The sequence below is a fragment of the Lutra lutra genome, chromosome 17, assembly GCF_902655055.1.
Source record: "Lutra lutra chromosome 17, mLutLut1.2, whole genome shotgun sequence".
In the NCBI taxonomy this organism is placed as follows: domain Eukaryota; kingdom Metazoa; phylum Chordata; class Mammalia; order Carnivora; family Mustelidae; genus Lutra; species Lutra lutra.
In genome coordinates, this window is record NC_062294.1 from 42,643,790 (window position 1) to 42,667,197 (window position 23,408).

At 50.7% G+C, this 23,408-nt stretch overlaps 1 long non-coding RNA gene and 2 pseudogenes across 3 annotated transcripts; 2 read left to right on the forward strand and 1 right to left on the reverse strand.

Moving 5' to 3' along the window:
• Positions 1-253: 253 nt before the first annotated feature.
• Positions 254-1,266, reverse strand: LOC125088485 (histo-blood group ABO system transferase-like; annotated as a pseudogene).
• Positions 1,267-9,720: 8,454 nt separating this feature from the next.
• Positions 9,721-11,066, forward strand: LOC125088487 (histo-blood group ABO system transferase-like; annotated as a pseudogene).
• A 923-nt stretch (positions 11,067-11,989) lies between these two features.
• On the forward strand, positions 11,990-18,905 carry LOC125088492 (uncharacterized). 3 transcript variants are annotated; one of them, XR_007123725.1, is made up of 4 exons: positions 11,990-12,191; positions 12,613-12,758; positions 16,572-17,000; positions 18,564-18,905. It is a non-coding gene; the product is annotated as an uncharacterized LOC125088492 (long non-coding RNA). The 3 variants fall into 3 exon arrangements; XR_007123724.1 differs by lacking the exon at positions 18,564-18,905 and having other exon boundaries at positions 16,572-17,346; XR_007123726.1 differs by lacking the exons at positions 12,613-12,758; positions 18,564-18,905 and adding an exon at positions 13,293-13,412 and having other exon boundaries at positions 16,572-17,346.
• Positions 18,906-23,408: the final 4,503 nt, after the last annotated feature.

Below are 23,408 nucleotides of genomic sequence, written 5' to 3' on the forward strand. Positions count from 1 at the left end.
GAGCGGTGCTTCTAGGCCTCAGGCAGGCAGGAAAAGGGCAGCAGAGTCTGCCCTTCATGCTAAAACTGGTTTTAGGGGGAAGACTCAGGGAGCTGAGCCTCGCTTGTCTCTGAGCCCTTCCTGGAAGTTTTGCTCACCACGCTCTCAGACTGTAATTCGTCTTCAAGGCTTTAAGTCTTTTCCACTTTATGAATTTGGAGAAGATGAATTGTCGGGCTTTCGAATAACCCATTCGAGGATTCTGCCACCCGTACTAGGGGGAGAGGACCTTGGAGGGCTTGTGGGAAAGGAGGTATTTGTTCAGACGGCTCTCATCATGCCACACGGCCTCGATGTGGTTGGCTTGGTCCACCGTCATGGCTTCGTGGCAGGCCCTGGTGAGCCTGTAAACTTCTGACACTGACCCCCCCCCCCCCCAAATAAGACCCCTATGGAATAAAAGTCCCCTCATCTTCAGGAATATGGGCATGTGACTGAGGCCGGCATTCATAGGGGAAGTCAGTCTGATTGAGCCCAAGGTAGGCGAGATGGAGAGTCCCGAACAGGGAGGCGAGGATCTCCACGCCCATGTGGTCGCTGAAGCTCACGTCCACATCCGCGCACACGAGGTAAGCCACCTCCCGCCGGAAGCGCCGCTGGGAGAAATTGCTGATGGTCTCCGTGCGGTGCGTGGAGACGTCCTGCCAACGGGCACAGCTCGGGGTCTCGAGGATGATGATCTGCCTCCCTTTCTGTCGGCTGAGATGAGGAACATACTCTGGCTTGTCAGTGAAGATACAGTAGTTCACCCTGTGTCCCGCCAGGAAGTACGTCTCGGCGACTGCGAGAACCGCTTCAGGAAGATCGTGTAGGACCTCTCAGAAAATACAGTCGATCGGACGGTCGTGGTCCGGAGCTGGAACTGCTCATTCACGATGTCCGTGTTGAAAGTCCCCTCCCAGATGAATGGAGCCAGCCAAGGGGTCATGACGAGGACATCTTTCCTAGAGGGTGTTAGAACATCTGGTTGAGGATACACCATCGTTGATAATTTTACACTTTGCAGGCTGTTGTATTCTCTCACAGGCATGCTGACCTTAGCCTAGATGCTTTCCAGCTTTGGGCTTCTTGGGTTCTGGTAACCTTGATCGCCGAAGAAGATAATGATGAGCTCTAGGAGAAGAACGAGGCCACTTGATGAAGCGAGCAGCGTTTCTGTGTCGCAGCAAGGATCCGCAGTAGTTGGGCCATGACTGCGTGACTGAAGGATGCACTTCTCGTCCTCCCCAAGATGCAAGGGTACTTGTCTCTCCCCACTTCCCCCCCTCAGTGGTCTCTCTGAAGCGAGGTGAAGCTGATCGCCCGACCCTAAAACATCCACACTCACGCTTCCTGCTCACTAGTCCAGTAGCCCAGGCTACCCTGAGGCCTGGGCCTGCACAAGTTGGCACCTGGGCTTGGGGACATCGTGGATGCCCTGTGGACAAAGACAGGATCCAAGGAGACCTTGATAAATTCAGGTTTCGTTTGAGGTGCTGTCAAGTAACCAGGTGTGAGTCCTTAGTCAACAGACAGCTGAACTTAAGGACCAGTGTATAGGAGACAAATCAGAGCTCGAGCTCCTGAAACAGATTCAGGAGGCTTGCTCAAGGGAGACCACTGAGCATGTCAAGGCCAGAGATTATGATGAAATCAGGGCAGGGCTGTAGCCCCCAGATCCTGACCAGAGGGTCAGGACAAATGCTCTGGCCTTCCCTTGGCCCTTAACCGCTGTGAGTTAAGCACCGAGTTTCCTGAAAAAAATCCACAAAGTCAAGATCAGACTGTCTTCAAGATCATATGCATGCAGCTAACATGGGCCATCCTCCAGAGGCCTGATCTGGAAGACGCGGTGAAGGGGACAGAAGATCTACAGGCTGGAAACGTTTTCCTTTATTCTCTAAATAATTACTTAAAATCCACTAGCATTTGCTTTTTATGCTACTGGCCTTACACTGTTGTTAGGATTAGGCTGCTAAGTGTGCACGGTCTTATTCAATCCTTACAATAACTTCAGGGATGGATCCAATGTCCTTTCCCTTGTACAGATGCAGGAGAAACAGCCTCTGAGAGGCGGGTGACTGGCCCGTGAGCACGCGGCTGGCTGGTCAGAGCTGACAGTGCTGACAGCGTCCCACACCCTGCCTCATGACCCCTCCACCCATCGCAGGGCTTCAGGGAACCCAGCAGAGGATTCGCCACCCAGCCCAAGTTTTGCTGACACCTCGGCCTGGCTCACGAGCTCCCCCTGCAGACACGCCTTTTCAGAGCTGGCCTGCCTGGGTCCCTCCAATGTCACAGAGAGCGAGCATAAGCCCACAAGGGGCAGAGTCAGGACAGACAGCCGCCCCGGAGGAAAAGTGACTGAGACGCAGCAGCAGGACGTAAGCAGACGAGCCATGTTTGGGTGAACGAGGGACACTGGATGGCAGGACCTCCTCTTCATAAAATCACTCCTCTCAAGGGCAGAAGACAGAGCTGACTTTCTCAGCACACAGCAAATTGTATGTTGTGACTATTTTACTACAATGAAATGACTGAGAAACCTCAAGTGTCTCCCATACCTGAATGTTGGCACAATCACGGAAAACTGATGGGTAAGACCCAAAGTAAGAGCATAAAGGTTTGCTTTCTTGTGCATCAGGGAGTGATTGGGGAAGTGTTCTGAGTAAGGATGGGGGATTTCTGGACACCCTTCAAGTGACCTTGAGAAGAATTCCATTGAATAAGTTTATCCTTCTTTAATACTTTGAAGAAAAAGACATCGAAGGGAATCCTCCAGCTAATAAAACAGCATCTCCACGAGCTACATTTGCAATCGCCAATCTTCCTCACAAGAATTGGCGTGAGTACTGTATACAGCTGTGTCCTGGATCTAGGATTCTTCTTTTGTGGGGGACATATCTCAATCCTGTTGCCGCTGTAATGGGGGGCACCCAGAGTTTGCTCCATATTTCTCTTTCTGCTTGGATCCCAGGCCTGAGCAAGTGGCTAATGCATCCTTCTGTCTGGAATCCCAAGGATTCCCATGGGCTGAGGTTAGAAGGGTACCATAAGAACATGTTGGCAGGACAGTTTGGGAATCTACAAAGCATGGTCCCTCGATAAACCTAGAGACCTATAAATACCTCTAGATAAACCTAGATGTCCCTAGAAACCCTCTCTACCCAACCAAGTTTCCCTCTGAAGGATCAACAACCTTGCCCTGTCCCTACCCTTCACCTTCCTCTCTTCTCTGGCCTTCTGTTTGGTAGTCTTTCCTTCTAACTTAGGCAAGTTCACTATATAAGTTGAGTTCTTGCTAAAGCAGACTCTGAGACAAAGTTGTCAAGACAGATGTTCATTTGGGATGTGATTTCGGGGTGAACAAGTGAGAACCTGGGAGGGAGAAAAGCCATGGCTATGAGCAACTAGGTCCCGAAGCTAGTGGGACCCATCTCAGAAACCGTGTGGAACTTACCTCAGAACTGACCCACTAGAGATAAAGGAGGTTGTGTATTTTTTAAAGGTTTCTCTGTGTATATTAACTACCCTCCCCCCTTTCCGAATGAGCTTGACCATGACCCACCAAGCTTCCACGTGGTAGAGAAAGCTACCAAATGGTAAAGAGAGATACAAGTGTTTGAGGAGGCAGTATGTCTGCTGGGACGTGGTGGGGGAGACTGTCCACTTAACTCAGGTAAGCCTAGGTGAAAATAAGGTAGGGGCTCCCATGATTATGGAGGAAATGATAGGTCAGAGGTAAATATGAAAAGATAAATCTGGCTTTTACCTCCAAATCCTAAATTTGGATATCAAAGCTGTAGGGTATCCTATCATGATATTTCCTCCAACAATAGATTAGATAAAGATTGTATAGCTTGGAGGAAGGAAGTGAGAGGGAAGGGAGTACATGGATGACACTGAGAGTTTCCACTGGTGCCCAGCAGTCCTCAGAGAGCTCTGTGGAAGTCGAGCGACCGCAAGTATATTACATATGTTGTGAGGACAAACTAATGGTCTCATCTCTTCCTCAGCTTTGGATAGGGCACCCATTATACCCGTACACTCATCTGTAGGTCAGAGTACTTATCCAAGACCTTGTGCCCATCCATTTCATCTGGATGGCTAGTACGTTTTCAGTAGCCCTGGAGAGGGGAGAGTAGTGGCACATCTCCCGTTCCCATGCACTTGGAGTGCAGATTCTCTGCCCACAACCTCCCTGTGTCCCCCTCCTTCCACAGAAGCAGGGACTCATGCCCCATTTTAGAAGTAGCCTCTACCCATGACGTAGAGTGGGGTTGAGGGGTGAGGGCAGCCCCAGAGTCCTATCTCATCCTGAGCAAAGTAGCCTTCCCTTGCCACCTACCAAGCTCACATCACAAGGAGATGAGTGACTGTCAACGTGTTCAGCTCAGGAAACATTCCGTAGGCTCCTTGCCATAAGGATCACACTGTTGTGTGATTACAGTGTTGCCATAAGGAAACACTCATCCTGAGAGGGTCCCTGGGGTGAATGCCTAGCAGGGTCTTTTCTCAGGTAGCTCTCAGTGGGCTGTTACTGACACTCTCTTACAAGAGAGTGTGGGGGTTAGGCATGAAAGAGTTCCAGAATCATGGCTATGGAGCAGAGGCACAGGAGGAGTTCTAAAGCACCCAGGAACCCAGCTCTGTATGTAAGACCCACCTTGTAGTGACAGTAGGTGGAGACAGCTTGGCCCATCATTGCACAGTTGGGATGAGAATAAATTGAGGCACAAGAGGCAATTTCTTGGTCCTGGCCAGGCTCAGCCCTTGTACTGTAATCAAGAACCATACCTTTGTTCTTCTCCTCCATAAGTTGCCTGGGGCCCCTTCATACCAATTATTTTACTGTGCACTCACCACGGCCACGGAAATGGAGGTGTTGCTCCCATTCTTTAGATGTAAATCAGAGGCCCAGGGAGCTAGAATAGGGGCACAGGCATGAGTGAGTTTGCAAACCCAGGCTTTCCAGCAGCTTCTGAGGCCTCCATTTCTTTACTTGTAAGACTATGAGGATCACGGGGCCCCTGGGTGGCTCAGTGGGTTAAAACCTCTGCCTTCAGCTCAGGTCATGATCCCAGGGTGCTCAGATTGAGTCCCGCATCAGGCTCTCTGCTCAGCGGGGAACCTGCTTCCCTCTCTCTGTCTCTCTGCCTGCCTCTCTGCCTACTTGTGATCTGTCTCTCTGTCAAATAAATAAATAAAATCTTAAAAAAAAAAAGACTATGAGGATCACTCAACACTCATAGTCATCAACCATTTCGCAAGGTCGTCGGGAGGCTGAAATCCGGTAGGTAATGCATGTGACCTGTGGGTCCTGGTCCACAGAAGTGCTCAGACACTCTGACTGTGTTAGTGTCTTCTTCTCCATCTTCCACGCCCTGTACCAAGTTCAGCTAAGGAAGAATATCCTGAGGGCATTCACATCCGGCCCCCATCAGAAGACACAGGTGTGCTCCATGCAGTAGCCCCCCACCCCACCCTCCAGAGAGCCCAGGCCTCAGCCCAAAGAATAAGCACTTGCTGGTGAATTGCAAGGCTTTATTGGAATCTTCCAACCAAGATAGCTGAACATGGCAGGTTGCCAAGACTACTTAGATGAGGCAGATGGCTTCTTGAGGGCTCCTGGCAAGGATGGCTCCATTAACACAAAGGACTTGAGTAGGTTGTTTCCTAAATGGGCACCTGGCTGGCTCAGTCGGTACAGCATGTGAATCTTGACCGCAGGGTTGTGAGTTCGAGCCCCCCACTGGGTATAAAGATTATTTAAAAATAAAATCTTTAAAAGAGGGGCACCTGCGTGGCACAGTCTGTTAAGCATCTGACTTTTGGTTTAGGCTCTGGTCTGATCTCAGGGTTGTGGGATCGAGGCCTGCACAGAGCCCCACATTGGACTCCACGCTCAGTGTGGAGTCTGCCTGAGTTTCTCTCTCTGCCTCTCCTCTCTGCTCTCTCTCTCTAAAATAATCTTTAAAAAAGAATGTTTAAAAGGAAAGGGCCTGAAACCCGATGAGGCCTTAAAGGGTAGGAGACACACAGCAGCACGCAAAATATTGGGACACTTCTGGAAAGGGGCCTGACTTCTTATTTGGAGTGTGGCTCTTGGATCTGAGCAAGTAAAGGTGGATTCTTCTCAATCTTGTGCACGGGAGTACCCAAAGGTGTGCCTGAGAAGCTCCCATGGAGCTCGCTCCAATAGAGCAAAAAAGAGGAAGGACTCGCTTGTCCCATCTGGAGGGATGGTGTCCTGGGGCAGGACAAAATGCAGTTGCTGAGAAGGTCTTGCCAGTATTCCAGATGAGTCTGTGATGTGCCTAGAAGATGGCGGGGACTGCCATGAACCTGTAGCAATGAACGGTTCCAAGTTCGTTTCCTCCTGCTACACTCACAGGCCCAGGGCTGAAGCAGGGCTCTGTGCCCAACCACTGCGACAACAGTGGAGAGGAGGATACATTCTAGTTCTCATCTTGGGACGTCCCAGGTACAGGGAGCAGGGGGCTCTTTGGAGCATGTGTCCTGGCATGTAAGCCACAGAATAACCCCCTGGATTCCACAGAAAGAGGAATAACGAGGGCTTTAGGGAGGCATGGGCAAAGGGTTGGGGGTGCTAGGATAAAGTCTGGACAATGGAACTGGCCAGGAGTAAGAGTCTGGAGAGGATCTGTTGAGGCTGGAGTGAGGAAGGCCAAGGGTCAGCATAACACACTGGCCTGGTAGTGTCCTGGTGACTCACGGAAGCTAGAGGGTCTCAGGCTAGTGGCCTGGCAGATCTGAGCAGTCAGGACCTTCCCAAGTGGTCAGAGGCCATGCTGAGTGTCTCTTCCTGGTCTTTTCCAACACCGCTGGTGTCTGTCCCATCCCTCTACCTCTTCATTCTGCAAGCTTCTTTAACCTCCAAGACTCTCAGGGACGTGCCATGGAGAGCAGCACCATGGGTTCCCTCCACCACTGCCTTGGGAAGACCAGATTTCCCAGAGAGGTTCCAGAGCCAGGGACACATACAGCCAGACCCACAAGCACATCAGGAACACGCTCCTTATCATCTGGGAGTCATTTTCCTCCTCAAAGCAGTGCTTCCATTTTCTGGCATTTGTACATCATTGAGTTGGCCTGATATATTGCCACTACATTAGCATTATTGAGCAGGGGTGACAATCAGATGACACAACCATTCCTCTACCCAGCTAGGCAAATGTCAGAGTCTGGGCACAAAGACAAGGTATCAGCCTCTTAAGACACAGTCATCAAAACTCACTCATTCCCTCCTCCTAACATGCTCAGAATCAGTCTGAGAAGGTTTCAGAAAGCCTGGAAAAACCATGTCTCCAGCCACCTGCTCCTGTGGGAGGGGAGAAACAAGGTGACAGAGGCAGCAGCACAAGAACGCCAGCCAGCTTCAGGGGGCACATGGCAGGGGCTCCCCGCACACCACGGGACTCTTTTCTACCAACTGTTAGTCCCACAGTGCGCCAGAAGTCTGTGCCACGGGTCTCATTTTCCAAGAGACATGTACTTGGAACTTCCCAGGACTGCAGAGGGAGACATACATGCTGGGAATACGATAGGTCAAAAAATGGCACTGGGAGTGATCCAAAGGGGCACGTGCACCCGAATGTTTATAGCAGGAAGTCTACAATAGCCAAACTATGGAAAGAACATAGCCAAACGATGAAAGACATATGTAGATGTCCATCAACAGATGAATGGATAAAGAAGATGTGGTATATATACACAATGGAATACTATGCAGCCATCAAAAGAAATGAAATCTTGCCATTTTGCGACGACGTGGATGGAACTAGAGGGTATCATGCTTAGCGAAGTAAGTCAATCGGAGAAAGACAACTATCATATGATCTCCCTGATATGAGGAAGTGGAGAGGCAACATGGGGGGTTTAAGGGGGTAGGAGAGAATAATGAAACAAGATGGGGTTGGGAGGGAGACAAACCATAAGTGACTTGTAGTCTCACAAAACAAACTGAGGGTTGCTGGGGGGAGGGGGGTTGGGAGAGGGGGGTGGGGTTATGGACATTGGGGAGGGTATGTACTGGGGTGAGTGCTGTGAAGTGTGTAAACCTGGCGATTCACAGACCTGTACCTCTGGGGATAAAAATATATTGTATGTTTATAAAAAAATAAAAATAAAAAATAAATTTAAAAAAATTTAAAAATTTAAATTTAAACTAAAAAAAAATGGCACTGGGTCGGGTTTCTTTCTTCATTTTGAGGGCCCTGCCTAGGGTCAACTGGCATGGTATCCATAACAGACAGAAGTAAAGGAACCCAACTGGGAAAAGAGCCCAGAAACAGGAAACCATGAAGGACTGACAGGCAAGTCAGAGGACCAGAGTACAAGGTGGTCAAGGGCCCAATCCTGGAGTCTGGCTGCTCTGTTGGCTTTTACACTTTCCAGCTAGCCATGTGGTCGTGGACCAGTCACCCATCTCGTTGAGCAGGTTTCCCCATTTAGACCATGAGGACAACGTAGCATCCATCACCCAGCCTTGTTTGCGGGGCTCAGTAATATAATGCACAACGAGTCTAGCAGCCTAATCCTAACCACAGTATAAGCCCACGTATCTGTGAAGTAAACATTCAGTGGCATTTTATGTGATTATTAGAGGAATAAAGGTAAGCAATCCTTGATCTGTAGGCTCTCTCTCTTGGAGCATGGTTACCAAATCAGAACTTTTTTTTTCTTTAAAGATTATATTTATTTATTTGGCAGAGATCACAAGAAGGCAGAGAGGCAAGTCGGTGGTAGGGGAGGGACGGGGGGAAGCAGGCTCCCTGCTGAGCAGAAAGCCTGATGTGGGGCTCAATCTCAGGATCCTGAGATCATGACCTGAGCTGAAAGCAGAGCCTTAACCCACCGAGCCACCCAGGTGCCCCCAAATCAGGCCTTTTTGCATGATGTCCACATCAGCCTCTCTGAATAGGACCCTGAAGACATTGTTTTCAACTTTATTGACTTCCAGGAAATTGAGGGTTTTTGTAAAGGTCTCACAGCCAGTGAGTATCAAGGGGAGGCTGGAGCACAAGCCCTCTTAACCTTCAGTTCAGGCCCTGCCTGACCTGTCCTTGACCTGCTCATCTCTGTCCTTGACCTGCTCATCTCTGTCCTTGACCTGCTCAGTGGCCTCCATGAGCCAGTCTCCTGAGCCTATTACAGGAGACTGACTTCTCCCCTACATGCTGGCCCAGAAGTTCTGGTGGCCCAGACTGAGTCCTGCCACCTGTTTTTCTGATACAACCTCAAATCGGAACTGAATTGATCAATGTCCTGATAGTCTGGGAGACTTACTCAGCTCGGTGACCCTGAACAGCACTCAGGTGCTCCTTACATTGAGGTAGGACCCCAGGAGAAGCTGGGGTCATGAGTACCTTATAGTCAATGCTTTCTTCTTCACCAGGCCCAGGAGAGGCTGCTGTGAGTGGAACCTCGAGCAGGTATGGGTCCTTAACAGCATCTAAAAGATCTCGGCTGCCAAGAGTAGGAAGTAGAGCCATGGCTCAGCTGGTGAGGACATTCTTAGAGAACCCCAAATGCTACCTGCCTCACCAAGTGAACTTTCTTCTTTTAATAGCTCTTGCCTTGGCCTTTTGCTATTGCTACCTAAATCCCAGAAACAAGATGCTAGGAAGTATCTCAGCTGGGACGAGCAAGATTATTAGCAAAATCTATGGCCTGGAAAGTGTAAAATTATCAAGGATGGTGTATCCCTAACCAGATGTTCTAACACCCTCTAGGAAAGATATCCTCTTCATGACCCCCTGGCTGACTCCTGTAAGGGCCCACTTAGCCAAGAGGGAGCCATTTTGTTGTTTATGCAGTAAACTTAGATTGACCCTGTCCCTCCCAGAGGAACTTACTTAAAAGCAAGTCCGGGAACCCAGTCCCAGTAGCAAAGCCCAGATACAAGGGCAGGTCAGGCCAGGTGGAGACATCCAATCAGTGGGGCGCCCATACTGTCTCCCTAGCTACCAAGGGGAGTGGGCCCCGCCTTTTGGGCGCCTATTCTGACCAAGGTGATAGACAAGTTCAAATATCTACTAGGGTAAATTGAAATTCAATTGGCCACCCGTGTGTGACCTAGCATGACTATGCAGTTTTCTTTGTGTGTTGCAATCTCATTGGCCACCTGTGTGTGGCCAGGCTCAACCACATGGCCTTTGCTCTATAAAAGTTAGTCGGCAAGGCAGAGAGAGGTCGCCTCTTCGTAAGAGACAGCCTTGACCGGTCAGTTTGATTCTCGATGCTTGGCGCAAAATAAAGCTTTGCTTGACCTTCGCTTTGTATCAGTCTCGCTCCTTTGATCACAGACCCACTGTTGCGGGACCTAACAGCTCCCATCATCTGGGAGGGGACTTTCAACACGGACATCGTGAATGAGCAGTTCCAGCTCCGGACCACGACCGTCCGATCGACTGTATTTTCTGAGAGGTCCTAACGATCTTCCTGAAGCAGTTCTCGCAGTCGCCGAGACGTACTTCCTGGCGGGACACAGGGTGAACTACTGTATCTTCACTGACAAGCCAGAGTATGTTCCTCATCTCAGCCGACAGAAAGGGAGGCAGATCATCATCCTCGAGACCCCGAGCTGTGCCCGTTGGCAGGACGTCTCCACGCACCGCACGGAGACCATCAGCAATTTCTCCCAGCGGCGCTTCCGGCGGGAGGTGGCTTACCTCGTGTGCGCGGATGTGGACGTGAGCTTCAGCGACCACATGGGCGTGGAGATCCTCGCCTCCCTGTTCGGGACTCTCCATCTCGCCTACCTTGGGCTCAATCAGACTGACTTCCCCTATGAATGCCGGCCTCAGTCACATGCCCATATTCCTGAAGATGAGGGGACTTTTATTCCATAGGGGTCTTATTTGGGGGGGGGGGGGTCAGTGTCAGAAGTTTACAGGCTCACCAGGGCCTGCCACGAAGCCATGACGGTGGACCAAGCCAACCACATCGAGGCCGTGTGGCATGATGAGAGCCGTCTGAACAAATACCTCCTTTCCCACAAGCCCTCCAAGGTCCTCTCCCCCTAGTACGGGTGGCAGAATCCTCGAATGGGTTATTCGAAAGCCCGACAATTCATCTTCTCCAAATTCATAAAGTGGAAAAGACTTAAAGCCTGAAGACGAATTACAGTCTGAGAGCGTGGTGAGCAAAACTTCCAGGAAGGGCTCAGAGACAAGCGAGGCTCAGCTCCCTGAGTCTTCCCCCTAAAACCAGTTTTAGCATGAAGGCAGACTCTGCTGCCCTTTTCCTGCCTGCCTGAGGCCTAGAAGCACCGCTCTGAACTTAGGCCTAACGCCATCCCCCTCCCCTGTCCTCCTGAGACCACCAAACATTTAAGCTGGGCTGATTCTTGGATTCAGGTACAAAGTCCCAGAGTGGCCGCCACCCTTAGCTTCTCACTGTGGGCTCCCACCGCCCTTTCAGATTGACCAGGGGGTGGTACCAGCCTGTCCTGACAAAGGATCAGAGATGAGACCTTTCCCAGCTGTGCCAGGCGACAGGGGACGAGGGGTGCAGACCCAGGAGCCTGCAAGCATGCCAAGTGAGGGGCAGGACAGGGGTGACCCAGGCCCGATGGGGGGAACACTGGAGGGCACCCGAGGCGGGGGGGGGGGGGGTGGGGGGGTGTGGGGGGGGTGCTGGCTGCAGAAGCTTTGGGGAGGAGCCGACTGTGTGCGAGGAATCCCTGGACTCAGTAGAAAAGTCAGCGAGGTGTCCTAGCGCCAGAGCCCTCAGTGGCCCGCGCACCCTTCCCCAAGGCTCTGAAGGGCCACCGGCCAGGGGAACAGAGAACCCGCGCGCAAAGGGCTGGCTGGAGGGAAAGGCAGCGGAGGGCAACGGGCGAGGACAACGGTCCCGGTCCGCGGGACTCGCGCGTCTGGAGCCTCGCGCACTGGGCTGCAGTTGGTGGCACCCTGTGAAGCGCGCGCTCCGTGGGGACTGTCCGGGATAGCGGGGATGGCTCCCGGGAAGCGGGCCGGCCTCCTGGGCGTCTGGCTCCGGACAGCCGCCTGGCGTCTGGGCCCTGGGTTTTCCGTTCTCTCCCTCGGGTCCCGGAGGGCAGTACCGGTCGCCTGGAGTACCGGGCCGCGACCGTCTGAGCTAGGAGCTGACTCAGCGGCAGTGCCGGATACAGCCTGACGCCGGGCAAGGTGGGGGACGCAGTCCCGGGGACTGGGGGACCCAGGGCTCCAGGGAGGCGGAGGCAGGGGCAGTGCCCGGGGTGCTTGGCGGGTGCTGGGGGCGGGGCGGTGAGGGACCCCGGACAGAGCAGCATCGGGCGCTGGGCGCGAGGGCCGCCAGCCGCGTCCTTCCAACCGCCACGGAAGACAGCGGTTATGCCAGGCCCCCGCCGCCGCCGCCCGCGGGGAGCACAGGGCCTGGGGCACCGACGTCTGAGAGCCTCTCTGGGGCCTCCCCATTGGCGGCCACCCTGGAAGGCCCGAGCCTGCAGTAGGAGCGGCGCCCCTGGGCTGGCTTCCCAGGCAGCGCCCCGGGGCTCTGACGCGCCCCGAGGCTGCGCCCCACATCACCCTTTCCTGGAGGCCAGAGCCTCTTCTCTTAGCTTTACAGGTTTGGCCAAACCATATGGGAGGCCTAGAACTTTCCTCAGCTCACAGAGGCAGTAGTGGCCCTGCCAGGGCTTGACCCAAGCTGTCTGATTCTACAGATCAGCCCACCCACCAGACCCTGGTGACTCCCCATCACTTACACACCAGGTGGTCCTTTTTTTTTTTTTTTTTTAAGACCTTAAGGTACTTAGCTAGGGGCACAACTCCTAAGTGGCCCTTGACCAACGGGGCCTCAGGCTATGTGAGGATGTGGGCAGGGACCACAGCTGTCAACACATCTCCATGGCAGAGCTCTCTTGTGATTGCGTCTTGCCGCAAACCACAGGGCTGGCTGGGAGCTGTCTTCCCCCAGGGCCGGGATGGGGGAGGCCCATCAGGCGGGCACAGGATCCCCTCTCCTGAAAACTCTTATGCCCCAAGGACATCAACATTTCACAGAATAACCCATAGATGAGGTTTCAGAGTCCTAGTCAAATGGACAATTGACTAGTATTAACTTCTCTAGGCCACAAACACGGTATGCATCTCCATATATGAGGTCTTTCTAAATTTCTCTAGGCAATATATTGCACTAGCGGCCAACACTGAGGCCTCTGGGTCAGATTCAACCCATAGCCTGTTTTTGTAAGATGAGAGAGTGAAGAACCATGCCTTGAATTTCTCATTCTTTTCCCTCTGCAGAGAGTAACAGCGGTCAGCATAGCACTGTCAGGCATTTCTTGTCTTGGGAAGACTTGGCAGCCGACTACACAGCTGTCTGTGAATGATCTCCCAGGTCCAAGGTCAGGAGACACACACCAGGTGGATGCAGGATCTAGCCTGGCTTAAGATCTTTACCCAAGGGCACCCACATCCCTTATAATAAATAATTCCATGGCCCATCGTTCAGGATCCTGACTGAAATGGACAACGGAGCAGTGTGACCTTTTCCCGTGCACAAGTAGGATATATGGATCTGTACATATATTGTATGTATACATTACACGCGTGCTGGTGTTTGGTAGCACACAGACAAAGCAGTTGCCTTTTGTATGTCGACCGTGACACGGGAAACTGGCTCACTTCATTTCTTCCTTCCTGTAGTTTCTTTGTAAACGTGTAGATTGGGTTTTCTACATGCACAATCACGTTCTATATGAGAAAGGCACTTTTGCTTCTTTTTAAACGTGTACGTCTATGAGTAGTTCCCTTACCTTTGACATAAGCTCCAAAATCCAGGAAAATATTGAGCGGAGACAAGTGGAGACAAAGGTCATCCTTTCCCAGTTTCTGATCAGAGGTAAACACATTCATTGTGCCGTTAATTGGAGTTTTTTGGTAGATGGGCTTTATCACACAACTGAAACTCTCCCAATCCTACCTTGCTGAGTCCTTTACTCTGAAAGGCGAGTCAATTTTGTCAATTGCTTTTCCCACAACCATTGAGAGGATCCTATGACTTTCCCCCCTTGGTCTCTTAATCTGGTGACCATACATTAATGCATTATTAATCGCTCAGAGCAACCTTACATTCTTGAGAAAAAGCCCACTTAATCATGCTAGATCATGCTTGTATATTTGGGAGGATTTGACTTCTGAGAAGGTTATCAAAGATTTCTAGGGCCATCAGAGGCATTCTCCTGTCCTTTTGTTTCTGGTGAGTTTGGGGCTGAGGGTAACTAACCCTGGGTTCCTAGAGTGGGTTAGCAAGAGTTGCGACCTTGTCTATTTTCTGAAAGAATTTGTGTAGCACTGTTAATAATGTCATTAGAGGTTTTCTAGAGTTCATCAGGGAAAAACACAAAACATTTGGAGGCAGAAATGTCATCCTTGAGAGGGGTTTGTGGTCCCTTGTTACCATTTTCCTGTCTTCCAGTTGGGTTGTCATAACTCCTCTGATGTTCATAAAATTTGAATTCTCTTTTTATTTCTCCTTCAGTCACAGTAGGGGTTTGTGAGTTTTATCAATCTTTTAAAAATTCCTCTCTTGGGTGCCTGGGTGACTCAGTGAGTTAAAGCCTCTGCCTCAGGTGATGATCCCAGGGTCCTGGGATCGAGCCCCGAATGGGGCTCTCTGCTCAGCAGGGAGCCTGCTTCCCTCTCTCTCTGCCTGCCTCTCTGCCTACTTGTGATCTCTGTCTGTCAAATAAATAAATAAATAAAATCTTTAAAAAAAATTCCTCTCTCAGCTTAGTTTTCAGTGCTGTGTAATTTCAGTTTCTTATTTTGGATCTTATTTAAACCAATGGCTCTTGTCTAAGGATGGAAACTTGAATCATTATTTTTAATTCTTTCTTATTTTTTCATCTAGACACATGAAACTACAAAGTTTCCTGACACACTTTGCCTTAGCTGTATATCACACATTTTTACTTTCTTGTTTTAATTATCATTTACTTTATTGTCCCATTTTTTTCTTATTTGCCTTTGACTCATTGGTTCTGAAAGAGCATGTTTTGCTTTATGTCTGGGTATTTGAGGATGCTCTACTCATCTTATTATTGATGCTACTTTACTCCTATTGTGGTCAGAGAGAATATTCTTCGTGGTGGACAGTGGGTCGTGACTGCTCTTCCTTCCCTGCCTTTTCACGTGGTATTTCCCTGACCTGAAAGTAGTCCTTCTCTACCAGCCCACTTGATTCTTCTCGAATGTAAAGTTCCATCCCTCCCACCCTTGGTTTTATGTCCTTCCTACCAGCTTCGAAATCCCCACCAGTCTCCCCTCCTCTGTAATATTTGGTTTATTTCGTCAGACTCTCTCGATATCGTAAATTCATGGGCAGCAAGAGACTCCTTTAAACTCTGCGTCACGAGGGTGTGCCACAGTGTCAAGCATAGGGTCAGCCCCAAATAAATGTTCGATGAAAGAACAGGTAAGAAGCTGAGGGAAAGGCCGGCCTTTTTGCTGTCCCCAGCTTCAGGTGGTTTTATGGACTGCAAAATGAGTTAGAAAAGATTCTATTTTCAGCAGTAAAGTCTAGTGGAGACACGGCCTGACTCCAAGGCCAGCCAAGCTTGAGTGACGTTCTAACTCTTGCATTTGACATATCAGAGGGTTCGACAGGAGGAAGACTTGCTTTCAAAATAGAACCTACCCAGCTGTTGACTGCATTAATGTACTTAATCTTACCATATTAAGAGACTAAGGGGGAAAGCCATAGGATCCTCTCTTGGTTGCGGGAAAAGCAATTGACAAAATTGACTCCCCTTTCAGAGGAAAATGCTCAGTCAGATGCTTTAAGGCAGCACGAGAACAATATCTATATATTGATCCTTGACTGAAATTTTTCAAAAATTATAAAACAGACTTGAGTTTTTCCTTTTCCCCACCAAGCCAGTCCTCCCTGGGTGGCGTGTGAATGTGTGTGGATGCTTGGCGTAGTCCCAGTGAACGAGGACACGGAGCTACTTTCCACAGACTACAGTGGTACAGCGCGGTTGGCTTACACGGCAAGGTTGGTGTGTCCTCCACGGAAGCCGGGCAGCCGGGGAGAAACGCAGAAGGAAGAGGCGAGGGAGAGCCATGCCCTGTGTCCGCCCCCGCACCTCGCTTCCCCCGGGGCTGCTGCCCCGACACAGCAGACTGCAGGAGTCAGCTCCTGCTGCCTTAGCGGCACTGCCTCCCCAGCCTACTTCCTGGGCCACCGAAGCTTTGCACAGTGACGTTGGGCTCAACACACTGCCGCTTGTACAGGTCAATTCTGCTTCCCTCATCGAGCTGAAGAAGCCAAACACATGAGCAGAGCCCCCAATTAACAAGAACAACGTATGTCCGTGTATGTTCTGTCTGGGAACGGAAGGTCAGGGCCCACAGAAGCCAACAGTGGGGAGGCCCGGGGCAGCTGCAGGCAGCAGTGGGTGTCCTGCCAGTTCTAAGACTAGAGGAAAACCGGCCTAGAGCTCGAGTCTTCCAGGCCAAGAGTGGAAAGCAGACCTGTTGCACGCTTGGTATTTACGGATCTCTCCCTTCTCTCCACAGTGCACCCTTCTCTCCACAGTGCACCAAGCCAGTGTGACCTCCGACCAGTGCCATCGGACCCACAGGCACGGAAACATGCACAAACACCCCGAGCTGTTGGGCCTCCGGCTTGCTCTAGGAAAACGGAAAACAGCTTAAGTTTGTTTGATGGTACTAGATGCACCTGAGCCTGTGTCCGGGAGAGCAAACCCGGGAGTGAGGGCCCGTGGCTGCCGCCATGTGCAGAGAAGGCTTTTGCTTCCTAGTTGCCGAGATCCTGGTTCTTGCAGGAGAAGATGACCCGCGGGTTGGTGGTCCCACCCTCGTGTCCACAAGGAGTCCCCGGACAGATGACAAGGCTGCCGCAAGGCGAGGCTGCTCCTTGCTGGACCCGCTGAAGAGGCACCTGTGATCTGGTCGACGGGAGGCGAACGAGGCCCCGAAGCTCAGGTATTTTCTCAGTCGTGCGGGCTCCTACAAAGTCAAGGGGGACATCCCGGCCGGGAAGGCCCCAGTGGACTGAATGAAGGCCAGGCCCCAGGTGTCTTCCTAAAAGTGACGTTGTCCCATCTGACTGCAGCCACGTGCTCTGGCCATGAGCCTCCCCAGCTGCTGCGAATGCTGGCGGAATGGGAAGTGCGCCCAAACACAGCTCCCGTGCTGTCGCTCCCACGGCGCTTCCCGTCCCCTGTCTGCACGGACGCCAGGTGCCCAGAATGTGTTCAGGGACAGTCTTTTCTCCAGCCACACCCATGGTGCCAGCCCCTCTGACGGCAACAGAGGTGCCCTGGCCCGGTGGTCCTGTCGTGTCTGTTGTCAGCGATGGTTTCTCTGCTGCCGGACCAGTGTGCTTGGCCTGGGGATTCCGACTGGTGTGACTTTGGGCAGGAAGGACTGTGTCTCCCAGGGGAGGTTCTCTGTCTCCAGGTGGAATGGAGGCTCTGCAGGCTGGCAGGACTCGGGTTCAGGTCTCAGCCTCCCCCGCCCGGCATGAGCTTAGGTCCGGAGCGTCCCCCTCGGCCCTGCACTAAGTCAGAGTGCTTCAGTCCTGGAGCTGGGGCCTGGGGGGACACCCTGGCCCTAGAACAGTCTTTAGCCAAAGGACCCGCAGATGCCTTGAAAGGAAATGGTCCGGAGTCATGTTAGCAAAGCTGAGCCTTGCTGAGTGCCGGGCATCCCGATGATGGCCCCACTTCAGCAGATGAAGCCGGCTGGCGAGATGCCAAAGGTGGGACGTGGCAGCGTCCCATGTGCCGAAACTGACCGAGCTCTGCTCCCACTGGGTGCCTGGGTTTCCGCAGAGGTTCAGACTGCCGCTTGTGCTGCGAGGCCAGGTTTCCCAAAGGGTGAGAGGTAGCAAAGCAGCCGGGTGCGGGGGGCTGTCAGGAGGAGCGTCAGGAGGGGCCTGGTAGCCATATCAATTTCATCAGAGTCAAAGGCAGGCCTGGATGCCCAGTTGGCTGCTGTTCTGCCGGCTGGAAAGCAGGCTACTGCAACAGCAGGGATGGACTGGCTAGTCAAGTCGGGGGCACTGGGGAGGGTGACTCTGCTCCTGCCCATCAGGGACCATCATGGGACGGAAGTGTGGCTCCCGGGCTCAGGCAGAGGTTGAGAGTTGGGGTCGGGCTCCTGATTATACGGCAGGTGGACTGGTGGAGACTGGACAGGTTCCGCCCTGGCGGGTCCCGGTTAATGAGGAGGTAACAACAGTGGATCCTTAGGGAAAGCAGAAGTCAAAAGCCTGGGAATGGGGAGCTGAGCCCATGTGGTGACACCAAGTTCCAGAACCCGTGGGGAGGTCACCTGTACGGAGGTGCTGACTGCCCCGAGGGAAGAGATGGGGAAGGCAGGGATGGTTGGGCCAGTGAAAACTGAGGCACTGGTGGAAGTGGAGGAGGGACAGGAATCTGTATGAACGGGTGGATGACCCCGGCTTGGGAAAAGGAGCTGGGTCAGGAAGGGAAGCTTGCTTTAGACTGCCCATGAAGAGCTGTGTTTGCCCTCTGACCCCAGGAACTCGGTATGTTGTTTGGATGTGCCCGACTGCCTACTCCTCCACGGAAAACTGCGCTGTGGAGCCTGATGCTTGTGACTCATCACTGGAATGTGTGACAGGAAAGGACTGTCCAGTAAAGAGGCGGAAGCAAGGGCACCAGAGGGCAAAGCGTGGGGCTCTTGGCCCTTCTCCAGTCCCTTTGGGATTTCTGCCCCTGGTTGTAGGGCTTGGGGACTGGCCTTCCTCCTCCTCCCCACCCCGCCCCCACCCTCCACCCCCCCACCCCCACATGTGGCCACACTCAGGACTGCTGATGCTTGTTGCCAGCAGCTGGGGGACCGCTGGGGCTCTGGGTCTGCGGTCTCCTCTCACCTGGCCTGGGGCTGTAGGTGACGCACTCTGTGCCTCTTAGGTCCACTAGCCATTGCTCCCAGGATCAGAGGAAGCAGAGCCTGCTCAGAGCGAGGCCCCGGAGCACCCCACATCTGGATGGTCTGGGGGCCTGGCTCACTCCAGGTCAGTGGGCGAGAAACGCCACCGGACCAGTTGAGGTTGGGCTCTTTCTGATGGGGACAGGTGCACCCAGAATCTGGGGATGGCTTCACTGGATGTGAGCCAAGGGGTACAAGGAGTGACCCAGCAACACAGGGAGTGATTTTTCCTGGCCTCTTCCCTTCAGGCGGCCACCACGGGCAACACCCATTTCCCCTCACATCCTGCCTTTCCTCCGTGATGGTGGGTCTGGTTTCTGGAACATCTGCTTACAAGGGAGCTGTCTGTGGTCTGTTCTAGTCCTGGAGCAAGAGAAGGACAGCCTTGTTGCAGTCCTGGAAAAGTGTGAGTCCCAGGCTTCGCCACCTGGGCTCCACTGTTTTCTGCCGTGGGGGCCATTGGGGTGCCCTAGCCTGCCCGGGTGCTGTACCCCACCACATCCCTCCAGGCAGCTGGTTTCTCTTCACTTCCTTTTACACATTTGACAAGTGACAAACAGCACGAACCCTCGGGGTCTCCAGGAGGTCCCACGTGGGAGTGAAGGCGGGGGCTAAAGCTGGTATGTCTGATTCCAGAGCTCATGCATGCACCCCCCGACTGGAGCCCCCTCATCATGCAGGCATCATGGATGACCATTTCTCCAGTCCCGATGCCCAGCTCCCCGGCTCCCTGTGAGGATCCCCCGCCGCCCACTAGGTCTGAGTTGGTTGCTCTCCTAAGGCCCACACAGGCCACCCTGGGCTCCAGGCTGCTCAGAAGGTGGAGGACAAAGGCAGTAGTCACCCCACATCATCCCGTGATGCATGTGTTGTAACCTGTGGCCAGCCACACAGCTGGTCGTGGGAACTCTTCTCCCAGACGCAAGGACACGAGAGGCGCTGCCGCTGGGGGCAGAATCTGCTCAGCTCTCACGGCCTCAAGTCCCAAGGCACAACCTCTCCTGGTCACTTAACCCTGCTTTGCCTTTGGGAGAAGGAAATTCCCTCCAATTCCTACTTTACCAGAGACCTTTTGGAAAGCTATGGTCAACTTCATCAATTACTTCCCCTACAGCTTTGAGAATGCAGATGGCTTTTCTCCTTCAGTCTCTTACTATGGTAAATTGCACTGACTGCTTTTACATAGGAAACCAACCTTGTAGTTTCTGCTGCAAATTCCACTTGGTCATTCTAGAGGATCTTTTTAAATTTGGTTAGGATTGATTTTCTAGTATGTTCAAGATTGCCATATCTGTGTTTGTGAGGTATAGTAATCCGTACATTTATTATTATATTTTGGTAAGAAGGTCGTGTTAACGTCATAGAATGGATTCGGAGAATGTGCCTCTATTTTCTGAGACTTTGTATAACACTGGTGAAATATCTGCTATGTGTGATGAAATTCACCAGGATAAATCTTTGAACCTGCAATTTTCTTCCTAAAAAGGTGTTTATAGGGGTGCCTGGGTGGCTCAGTCATTAAGCATCTGCCTTTGGCTCAGGTCATGATCTCAGGGTCCTGGGATCGAGTCCCACTTCGGGCTCCCTGCTCCACTGGGAAGCCTGCTTCCCTGTCTCCCACTTTCCCTGCTTGTGTTCCCTCTCTTGCTGTCTCTCGGTCAAAGAAATAAATAAAATCTTTTTTTAAAAAGCTGTTTATAATCACCTTATACTTTGAATGTCTTCTAATCTGTAGCATTGTTCCCCCTTTTCTCGGATATTGATAATTGAAATTTCACTTTTTATTTCATGATTGATCTTAGTAGACATTTATCAATTATATTAGTCTTTTACAACTCTAACTTTAGCTTTGTTAATATTCTGTGCTATTTTCATTTCCATACCAATATTTGTTATCTATTTCTATTTTGTAACTAATGTGCTTTCACTTCTTTTTAGGATAGAAACTTATATCCCAGTTTTTAGATCTTTCTTATTTTTTAAAATAAACACTTAAAGATGCAACATTCCTTTACTCACTGTTCTAACCACATTCTACAAATTTGGTTTGCTCTGGGTTACCTGGGTGGCTCAGTCTGTTAAGCATCTGCCTTCGGCTCAGGTCATGATCCTGGGGTCCTGGGTTCGAGTGCTGGAGTCAGAGTTGGACTCCCTACTCAGTGGGAAGCCTGCTTCTTCCTCTGCCTGCTGGTTCTTCTGCTTGTGCTCTCTCTGTCAAATAAAATCTTAAAAAAATTTTTTTATTTGCTTTGTTTTAGTTATCATCCAGTTCAAATTATATCTAACTTTTGTTGTTGCTTCTTTGATCCACTGGTTATGTGAACATATGTTTTCCTTTATTTCTAAATATTTGCAGATTTCCTAGATATTTTAGTTATTGGTTTCCAGTTTAATCCCAGCACGTTCAGAGCAAAAACTGTATATATGTTCAACTTTGGAAATTTGTTGAAACAGATGTTGACCCAATAAATGCCTAACTCAAGGACATTCCAAGTTTACTTGAAGATTTTTGTTTTTTAATTTATTTTTATTTGACAGAGACATAGATAGATACAAGTAGGCAAAGCAGCAGGCAGAGAGAGAAGGAGAGGGAGAAGCAGGCTCTCTGCCTCGCAGGGAGCCTGATGTGGGCTCGATCCCGGGACTCCAGGATCATGACCTGAGCCAAAGACAGTCGCCCAACCAACTGAGCCACCCAGGCACCCCCATCCAGGTTCATTTGAAAAAGAAGTTTGTTTGACCCAGCGAATTGCACTACTAGGTATTTACCTAAAGAATATAAACATAGTGATCTGAAGGGGCAAGTGCACCCCAATGTTTATAGCAGCAATGTCCACAATCACCAAACTATGGATAGAGCCCTGATGTCCATCGACAGAGGAATGGATAAAGAAGAGGTGGTGTATATACACAATGGAATATTACCCAGCCATCAAGAAGAAAGAAATCTTGCTATTTGCAATGACATGGATGGAACTAGAGGGTATTATCCTAAGCAAAATAAGTCAGAGAAAGACAAAATACCCTATGCTTTCACCCCTATGTTGAATTTAGGAAACAAAACAGATTAAAAGGGAAGGAAGACTAAAATAAGATAAAAACAAAGAGGGAGGCCATAATAGACTTTTAGCTATAAAAACCAAACAGGATTGTTGGAGGGAAGGTTGTTGGGGTGTTGGGGTATGCGGTTGATGGGCATTAAGGAGGGCACCTGAAGTAATGAGCCCTGGGTGTTGTATGCAACTCATGAATCACTAAATTCTACCCCTGGAGCTAATATAGTATGTTAGTAAAATTGAATTGAAAGTAAAAAAGAAAAGAACGGTCTGACATCAGGCACTTTTCCTGAAATATAGCTCATTCAGTTAAGACAGAATAAATGTTTCACCCATGCCTTTAAAAAAAAAATGTGTTCCACTAATGTTGGATCTAGTATTTTAAGAAATACCATTAAGTCAAGATAAATCTTTTGCACTCTGACTTGCTTCTTGTGTCAGGGCCTGTATGAGGGCCTGGTTAGCCAGAGGAACATACTTGCAAACCCCGGTAATAGGGGCAGGCCAGGCCGGATGGAGACATCCAATCAGTGGGGTGCACATATATTTACTGTGGTGTGTTGAAATCTCATTGGCCACCTGTGTGTGGGCCGTGCTCAACCACCTCTATAAAGGTTAGTCTGTGAGGCCGCGGGGGAGTAGTATGAGGAGTTGTAGTAGCCATTGGGGTCCCCGTAGGGGTAGTCGTTGGGAGCATCCTCGCTGGAGTGGCTTCGTCGGGGTCGTCGTCGTCCCTCTTCCTAAGAGACGGCCCCTACCGGTCGGTTTGGTTTCTGATGCTTGGCGCGAAATAAAGCTGTGCTTGACTTTCGCTTTGCATCAGTCTCGTTCCTTTGATCACGGACCCTAACAGTTTGCTTGTTCTAACAATTAGTGAGAAAGAAGTGCTAACATCCCTAGTTAAGACTGAAATTTGTGTATTATCCTTGAGTTTGGTCAGTTTTTCCCTTATATATTTCAAAGTTCTGCATTTAAGTACAATAAACATTTATGTCTTCCCAGTGAAGTTGTTTTTAAGTGTGTAAACTACTGTTATAAAAAAGTGAAAAATTCCACTATGTGGAATTGTATCAGCATAAAGGACTCCATCATCATCGTCTTCATATTGAGTGGGATGAGGAGAGGAGAAGGAAGAGGAGGGGAAAGTCTCACTGGCCCAGGGTGGCAGACATGGAAGAGGTGGAAGGGGAGGCAGGCACACGTGATAGAACTTTGTGGAAATACATAATTTTTGTGTGCCCTTTTTGGTTTCTCATTTCTCTGAAGATGTTTCTATACTGCACCATTCCTTCTTCCCATTTGCTTTGGTTTCAGTGTCCACATGATAGAAGAGTCCCTGTCATAAAGGGAGTCAAAAGTACTCTTAAATAACGCT